Genomic DNA, 8,982 nt, shown 5'->3' with positions numbered 1-8,982 from the left:
TAAAGGAGAATACCATATCGGTGGTGGACCTGTTAGCTCGGAATCCACACTGTGATTCTGGATAGACACTCTCTGCAAGTACCTGGAGCCTCTTTGGTGCAACTCGGGCAAACAGCTTTCCTACAATGCTAAGGAGAGAGATGCCGAGGTAGTTATTGCAGTCACCCCTGTCGTCTTTGTTGCTGTTGTACAGTGTGACGATGTTTGCATCCCTCATGTCCTGTGGTACTCCACCTTCTCTCCAGCAGAGGCAGAGGATTTCATGCAGCTCAGTGGCGATGATCTCTCTGCAGCACTTTAGGACTTCAGCAAGGATGCTGTCTTTCCCAGGTGCCTTGCCAGAGGCGAGGGAGTCCAGGACCACGTGAAGTTCTGCTAGGGTTGGTTCACTGTCAAGCTCCTCCAACACAGGCAGGCACTCAATGTTGTTCAGTGCTTCCTCGGTTACTGCATTTTCTCGAAAATATAGCTCAGAGTAGTGCTGCACCCAGCGTCCCATCTGCTGTGCCCGGTCCTGGATGATCTCGCCTGTGGCAGACTTCAGAGGGGCAGTTTTCTTCTGTGCTGGACCTAGGGCCAGCTTGATACTGTCATACATCCCCTTGATGTTGCCCGTGTCAGCTGCTATCTGTATCTGGGAGCAAACCTGGAGCCAGTAGTCATTAGCACATCTCATGGCAGTCTGCTGGACTTTGCTGCGAGCAGGAGGACCTGCAGGTTGGTGCTCACTGGGACAGGCTTTGTATGCTGCTAGAGCTCTCCTCTTTTCCTCAATTTATAGTATAAATAGTATAGGGATAGTTATAGTAATAGTATAGTATAGGGATTTATAGTAAATTGCAATATTGTATGTTGCTCTGAGAGGTTTAGCAAAGTGGAAAGATGGAGTAAAATATGTGTGACAAAAAAACATGAAGGATCTTTTAAACAACCTTAAATTAGTTCTAGTCGGTCTCCTGCACTTCCTCAAGCCTTTTCCTCCAGTATTTGGGGTCCTATTGCTTCATCCAGATTCAGATTCAGGAACCTTTTATTGGCATAAAAATAATTATAAAAACATAAAACAATACACTTAAACCATACCTAAAACAGCCCCCTAAATCAAGCCAGTACATCACCCTTACTCACTTATACCGCACCTCCTCAAAATTAAATAAAGGAATTTCACCACCTGGCGTGTACATTCTTCATCCATCCATCCTGTGCTTTGGACTGGCATCGAAGACAGTTTCCAAACTGAACAGGGTACAGACCCCCTTTGAAGGGGTGACATTCCAGCAGGAGCCTTGGCTGCCTTTGATATGCGTTCCAGATGGCAGGACAGACTTGCTGGAGTCAAGAGGATGCTAGAGAGATTCTAGCCAGTCAGGCTGTTCTTTTTCTTTTCCAGGTGGAAGTTCTCAAACTCCCCTTGCCCTTAAACAAACCTTTCCCGGGCTGCTTTGCAAATCGCAAGCTATCATCCTGGAGCGTTGTCAAACAGCAAATATCCTCCCCTCCCCTCACAGGGGTTCGAGCAACTTGTAAAATTACTCAGACCTCACCTGTGTCCAATTCTGAGCACCTCACTATGAGAAAGATGAAGTCAAACTGGAGCTGGTTCAGAGGAGAGCAATGAGGCTGATCAGAAGGCTGGAGAACAAGCCCTATGAGGAAAGGTTGAGAGAACTTGTATGTTCAGCCTGGAGAAGAGAAGACTGAGAGGGGATACAACAGCGCTCTTCAGATACCTGAAGGGCTGTCATATGGAAGAAGGAACACATTTGTTCTCACCTGCCTCAGAGAGTAGAACTAGATCCAGTGGGTACAAACTGCAAGAGAGGAGATTCCAGCTACAGGCAGGGGGTTGGACTAGATCAGGGGTGTCCAAACATTTTGGCAGGAGGGCCACATCATCTCTCTGACACTGTGTCAGGGGCCGGGGGAAAAAAATTAATTTACAATTTAAAATTTGAATAAATTTACATAAATGAATATATTAGAGATGGAACTTGTGTGAATGAATGATGGTCTTGCAGTAGCTCAAGGCCTATAAAAGGCCTTACGCAAAGCAAGGCCAGCCTTTCCTTCGCTGCCACTGCTGCATCACAGACGTGAAACAGCAAGTAGTGGAGGGAGCCCTTGTCCCGCAGCTCAAGTGAGAGGTCGAACAGTCTTTCTCTTGCTGAGAGGCCAGCACGGGCTCCAGCAAGTCTTTGGAGGGCCAGAGGCTCATTGGAGACTGGGGGCTCCCCGAGGGCCTGATTGAAAGGCCCCAAGGGCCGCAAGTGGCCCCTGGGCCGGGGTTTGGGCACCCCTGGACTAGATCAATGTTTCTCAACATTTGTCCTCTGCCATACCACTTCATATAGTCCCCTTATTGGAAGTACCTCCAGGAGTAACTGGCGATCACATCATCGTCTGTTACTTCTGGGTTGGGAGATCAAATGTGATACAGCCAACACCAATAAGAAGCTCAGGTGGGCAGGAGGGCTTTTCTGAATGTGGAAAAGCATACTTTGGAGTTCTCCTCCGAGCCGAGCCACCTACCACTGTTTGTTGTGTCGTGTTCCTGTCTCACTGCCAGGCGGCAAGTGTCCAGGGGTCCTGCAAGTATCACCAGTCATCATTTCAAGTACCACTGGTGATACCTATATCACTGGTTGAGAAACACTGGACTAGATGACCTTATAGGTCCCTTCCAACTCAATGATTCTATGAGTCTAAAAGGGTGCTGGCACCAGCAGTAACTAAGGGCTGCAGGTAACTCTTCCAGATCCCTCTTTCTAGGTAAGCTACTGGGAGGATGTCTGGCCTGGTCAACTGCATTCCTACTGCCTATATCTGTTCAAATATGAGAAGTCCACAGAGTCACAATTAGAGATATTGTACCAAATGATTCCTAACACACAGCATGTTTCAAGTGTAGTTTCTCTGTGAGATGCAATCTTTGTTTGCTTCTTCCTATGGTTCTAGTTCAAGGTGTTGCATTACACTGTGAAGGGCTGCGCAGTCTGAACAAGGTTCCTGAAGGACCACCTGCTCCCATATGAACCTGCCAGGCAGCGGAGAACATGCAGTTCCCAAAGAGTAATAAAATCGTGAGAATGGATGATGGCCGGATCCCAAAGGATCTCCTCTATGGAGAACTCGTGCAAGGAAAGCGCCCTACAGGTAGACCACAGCTGCGATACAAGGACATCTGCAAGAGGGATCTGAAGGCCTTAGGAGTGGACGTCAACAGATGGGAAACCCTGGCCTCTGAGCGGCCAGCTTGGAGGCAGCCTGTGCAGCATGGCCTTTCCCAGTTTGAAGAGACACTTGGCCAACAGACTGAGACAAAGAGGCAAAGAAGGATGGCCCATAGCCAGGGAGACAGACCAGGGACACACTACACTTGCTCCCAGTGTGGAAGGGATTGTCACTCCCGAATTGGCCTTTTCAGCCACACTAGACGCTGTTCCAGAACCACCTTTCAGAGTGTGATACCAGAGTCTTCTGAGACTGAAGGTTGCCAACATGCAATAAAATCCATGCAGATAGATCCATCCTCATATCCATACCCATGTGCAGTGTTGGTGCCAGATTACTGGCAGCTCTGGGACCAAGCCACATAGAGAGCTCCCTAAAGTACCTCCCTAGTGGCAGACAGGGAGTGACCACTGTCACCAGTACTGCAGCTATAGGGGCTTTTCAAGTTGCAGGTCGGGGTCAAAACAACGTACACAGATACATTCCTGTTGTGGTCGCATCTGCACTGAGTCGTTCCTTTGTTAATTTAGCCATAGTGCAAGCCTAGCTAGGTATACCATAGTCTTCAGAGACTGAAGGATACCATTGGGGGGGGGAGCTAGGTTTACTCAGGAGTAAGTTCCATTGTGTTCAATTGGACTTACTCTCAGGAAAATGTGCATAGAATTGCACTGTGAAATGCCTACTGCTTCCCCTGCTGGGCATTGCCAGTAGGATAGGAATGGTGATCCGGGCCTGGGGCACTCTGGCTGATGGAGGCCCCATTGTGCATGACCCTCTTGTCAGGGGTTCAACAGCCCCAAGCTGAGAAAGGTTTAAAGAATAGGAGCTCCTCAGCAGCTGACAAAGGCCTCCTATTGTCCCTTCACAAATCTTCAGTGCTGGCTCCTTATCAGCTCATTAAAAGCTTGTTTCACTTCGGGATTATCTCCACTGTGTGCCCTGTTTGTGGATGAATAGGGAATGGAGGGGATTGCTAATAATAGACCATTCCCCTGTTTAGCTGGAGGTGGATCTCCACTGCCAGCTTCACACAATGAAACCACACCAAGAGCGTTCACATAGGATGCTGCCTAAGGAGCAAGGTCCATGAAGCACAGGACACAAACTGGCAGCAACTTGAGTCTAGCACAGGGGTATCATGCAGCAGGCTGAATAGCATTCAGGGCACCTGCTGGGTGGCAGAAGTGATGTCATTAAGCAGGAAGTGATGTCGTTAAGCAGGTGATGACCAGAAATAATCTCTCTTTTTTTCACTTAGGAACTCATTAGCTGCAAATGACAGAAGAGAAAATAGGCAAAACGTGATCATATTTGCAAGACACAGGAGACCCCAGTTATCAAAGGGGACAGATAAAGAGCTTCTGCTGGGCACATGTTTGACATGCCCACTCTAGCATTTCCGAACAGGGTCTTTCCCAAGCCTAGATGGAGATGCTAGGGATTGAACCTGAAATCTTCCGCATGGCATGCGGTAGAACTGCAGCCTCTCTCCAACACTGGTGCCTTATACCAGTGGTTCTCAAACCTCTTATAGCACCCACTTTTTAGGATGACAATCTGTCGGGACCTACCTAACCTGAAAGTGATGACATGGTCAGAAGTTGCATCGTCAAGCAGGGAAATTTTTAACACCCCCCATATGACAAAATGAAATGGTAAACTTTCAATTTACTTAAAAGTACAAAAAGTTTACAATGATACGTTTAAACATTTATTTAAAATAAAGAAGAACCCTCCCAAGCAGATGCTGATCTGTTTTTAAAAAAATTCTCCGAATAGCCCAAAGACTGCAATCCTATTCACAATTACCTGGGAGTAAGCCCCATTGACTATCATTGTTAAAAGCATACACATAGTAGTCTGTTAAAAGTACAGAACTTTAACATTTCCCCAAATGCAGTCATATACTTTGGTAACAGAATCATAACTAGGGTGGAGCCTGAGGGGCACCCGCCCCAGGTGCTTCACCAAGGGGGAGACGCAAGACTGCTCCTAGGCTTTGCCCTAGTTAGGAAGGAGGTGTGCGCTGCAGCTGCTACCCACACCCCATTCCATCTCCTCTGGAGGCTCAGACAGAGAGAACCTGGAAGAGGCTGCCTTTGGGCTGCTTGCGACACTCTAGCGAAATGCTGCCTTATACCGTGGGACATTAAGTATTCTTCACCAGTGGTGTCGCTAGAGTTTGTTACCCAGTGCAGGAGGCCTGTGCATCAGCCCCATTATAGATCTCCTCCCATGCAGTGGGCAGGGCAGTGCCTTGGTCAGTGGGCCTGGTGATGCACCATTGCCCCACCCTGCTGGTTTTTTTGGCTATAACTTTTGATAGAATAGAGCAGTGTTTCTCAAACTGTGGGTCAGGACCCACTAGGTGGGTCGCGAGCCAATTTCTGGTGGGTCCTCATTCATTGTAATATTTTATTTTTAATATATTACACTTGATGCTGCCTTGGTATGTGACTGCATTTGGAGAAATGTTACAAATCTGTTCTTCTAACAGGCTATTGTGTATATGATAGTAAATCCTAGGTAGGATTGCAGGCTAGGATTATTAAAACTCTTCCTGCTTAATGATGTCACTTCCGGTATGACATCACTTCCGGTGGGTCCTGACAGTTTCTCATTCTAAAAAGTGGGTCCCGGTGCTAAAAGCGTGAGAACCACCGGAATAGAGATATTTCACTGCGGTTTGTTTCATTGAATTCCATGTGAAATTACACATTGAATGATCTATGATGGGTATTATTCGAAAATTCCAAGATTTTAAAAATATTGGCTAGTAGCGGTGTCAACCCCACCCCCGTTCATGTCACCTGGTGCATCCTGCACCCCCTGACTCCCTAGTGACGCTACTGTTATCCACACTGACTGGCAGCAGCTCCAGGTTTGCAGGTAAGGGTCTTTCCAAGCATTGTGCAGCATTTTTGGAGCAAGCAAAACACATCACATGCATTAACTGGACATGATCCTGTAAAGTAGGCATTGCTGCTATCCCCCATATTGCCGCTAGAAAGTTCAGGCTGAGAGAGAGTAGCTTACCCAGGACCACCCAGTGAGTTCATGGCAGAGGTTATGTTTAGACCTGATTCACAGCTCAGGCTCTTAACAACTATGCTAGTGTCAGGGTTTGATTGTGGACAACTCTACATGCAAAGGAGGTGCTCTCCTGGTGAGATACTCCCCTGTTGCCTTTGATGTTCGGTACCCACCCTCACCCTAAGGTTCATACCTCATCTGTGCACATGTGAAGGAAAGATTGCCACATAAGCTTCTTCCGTAATCCCTGCCCTGGCATTCTGCCCTGGCAAGGGTCATAAGCCCTTGCCCCCAGCAGGTTGCTGCAAACACCACAAAACTCCAGTGTCGAGACAGCAATTTTATGCATGCAATCTATATGCTGCCAGGTGCATAATGATCTAACACCCTGGTACATTTTCTTGCAGTGGGCGCAATCCTAACCAACTTTCCAGCAATGACTTAGCCACAATGCAGCCCCCAAGGTAACAAACATGTCCTCAACTTGAGGAGACACCCTTGACTATCTCCCCACTGCAGGATGCAATGCACACCACACTGGTACAACTATGTCAGTGATGGAAAGTTGGTTAGGATTGCGCCCAGTGTCATGGGCAGGGAAGCCATAGCCAATACAGGCTTCCCATGTTGTGTGCATGGCATGAAATACTTGCCTGGTGTGAGTGTCAGACATACACAGAAGATGCTCAATATTTCTGAGTGGAAAAAAAATCCCTGCATTGTCTGTGTGCGTGGAAATGTGTCACACATTTATTCCTCTTAGAACTCCATGTCTGCAACCTCAGTGGCATAATGGTATGTTTTGAAGGGTAAGAGTTTGTCATGACACATACACACATCCATACCCATGCCCCATTATGACTGTTACCAAAAATAAAATTTGTTTTTTCTCACATTTTTATACCCTCCCTTCCTCCAAAGAGCTCAGGGTGGGGCACATAGTTCCTTCCCTCCTTTTTTGTTCTCACAACAACCTAGTGAGGTAGGTTAGGCTGAGAGATCATAAGTGGCTCAAGATTACCCAGGAAGCTTCATGGTTGAGCAGGGATTCAAACTGGGATCCTATAGGTCAGGCAGCCCAATCCTATCCGGCTCAGCACATAGATGAACAGCAGTACCGAAATGGCCGCAGCTGTATCCTAAAGCAATGTTTCTCAAACGGTGGGTTGGGACCCACTAGGTGGGCCGTGAGCCCATTTCAGGTGGGTCCCCATTCATTTCAATATTTTACTTTTATTATATTAGACTTGATGCTACCATGGTACATGACTGCATTTGGGAAAATGTTACAGACCTGTACTTTTAACAAGTTACTGTGTACCTTCTTTTAACAATGATAGTCAATGGGACTTACTCCTGGGTAAGTGTGGATAGGATTGCAGCCTAGGATTGTTAAAAATGTTCCTGCTCGATGATGTCACTTCCGGTCATGACATCACTTCCAGTGGGTCCTGATAGGTTCTCATTCTAAAAAGTGGGTCCTGGTGCTAAATGTGTGAGAAACACTGTCCTAAAGGCACCAAGGCAGCCGCCAGAGTCGCCTTGGGGTGCTCCCTTACCCCAGGGAGAATGCAGCCGGCAGCAATGGGTCTCCTTGGATCTGTGCTTGCTATTGAGGCCCATTTTGGGCTTTCAAGCAAGAACGGAGGACAGGATACGCAGGCAGAGGCTGTCACTGTCTCCGCCCTCCTCCTGGTCCCGATCCTCCCCCTCCCAGTTCCATCTTCCCCTGCCCTCCCGCCCACCCCAAAAAGCTGCCCCACTGGCTGCTCCATACTATCGTCTTCTTGGTGCTGAGGCCCAACTGGCACTGACCTACCCTGGCTACCTGGGTGCTGCAAGCATGCTTTATGGCACTTTCGCTACACCCAGAGCCAGGGTTCACACATACCACCAGCAATAAGGCCTATAGGATTGGGACCTAACTCCCAAAACACTACTCCATCCTGGCTCTCAGAGCCTTTTCTTCTCTTTCCAGTTATTTCTGCTTTGAAACACATTATTCCTCATTTAGCTCATTTCATCCCAAGCTCATGGCATTGGAATACTTTTTTAAAATGGATAATCATTGAAAAATGAGATTAAAACATACCCTGGATAACAATGAAAGACAAAATAGCAACTGTTACCCTGCACATGCCCGATCTCATCTGATCTCGGAAACTAAGCAGGGTCAGGCCTGGTTAGTACTTGGATGGGAGACCGCCTGGGAATCCTGGGTGCTGTAGGCTTATACCATAGTCTTTTGAGATTGAAGGTTGCCAACCATGAGCTATATTAGAGTGCCAGCTCATGCATGTTTTCTCAAAACACACCCCTGCCACTATCTTACCTGCTCCAGAGCAGCCTGGATGGGCTGTTGTCAGGTGCAGATGGGCTCTGGCCATTTGCACCTGCAGCTCCAGCGTGCCTGATGGGGAAGCACCTTGTACACTCCCATAATTGGCCTTACAGCATCAGGTAATGAGAACTGCTGCCCTAAGCCCAGAATAGAATTGGACCATTGATTTACTATTTTCATTTTATGAGGGAGCTAAGAGCAATATTTAAACATGGCACTTGCTTGTATTGGGCTGGGCAACACTTGATTTGTCCTACATAAGACTGCAGGTGTGTGTACATCATGGTGAGGTACGGGGGGGGGGGGGAGAGCACTTCTTTTGCATGCTCTGTGGTGTGCATACTCCACACCTTAGTCCAGCACCAACCACATGC

The 8,982-nt window shown here is 47.6% G+C and overlaps 1 pseudogene; it reads left to right on the top strand.

Annotated features, from left to right (window-relative positions):
* The first annotated feature begins 8,379 nt into the window (after positions 1-8,379).
* On the top strand, positions 8,380-8,497 carry LOC136661765 (5S ribosomal RNA; annotated as a pseudogene).
* Positions 8,498-8,982: the final 485 nt, after the last annotated feature.

The sequence above is a fragment of the Tiliqua scincoides genome, chromosome 10, assembly GCF_035046505.1.
Source record: "Tiliqua scincoides isolate rTilSci1 chromosome 10, rTilSci1.hap2, whole genome shotgun sequence".
In the NCBI taxonomy this organism is placed as follows: Eukaryota; Metazoa; Chordata; class Lepidosauria; order Squamata; family Scincidae; genus Tiliqua; species Tiliqua scincoides.
The sequence above is the reverse complement of the archived record's forward strand: the minus strand, read 5'-3'. Positions and strand labels throughout refer to the sequence as shown.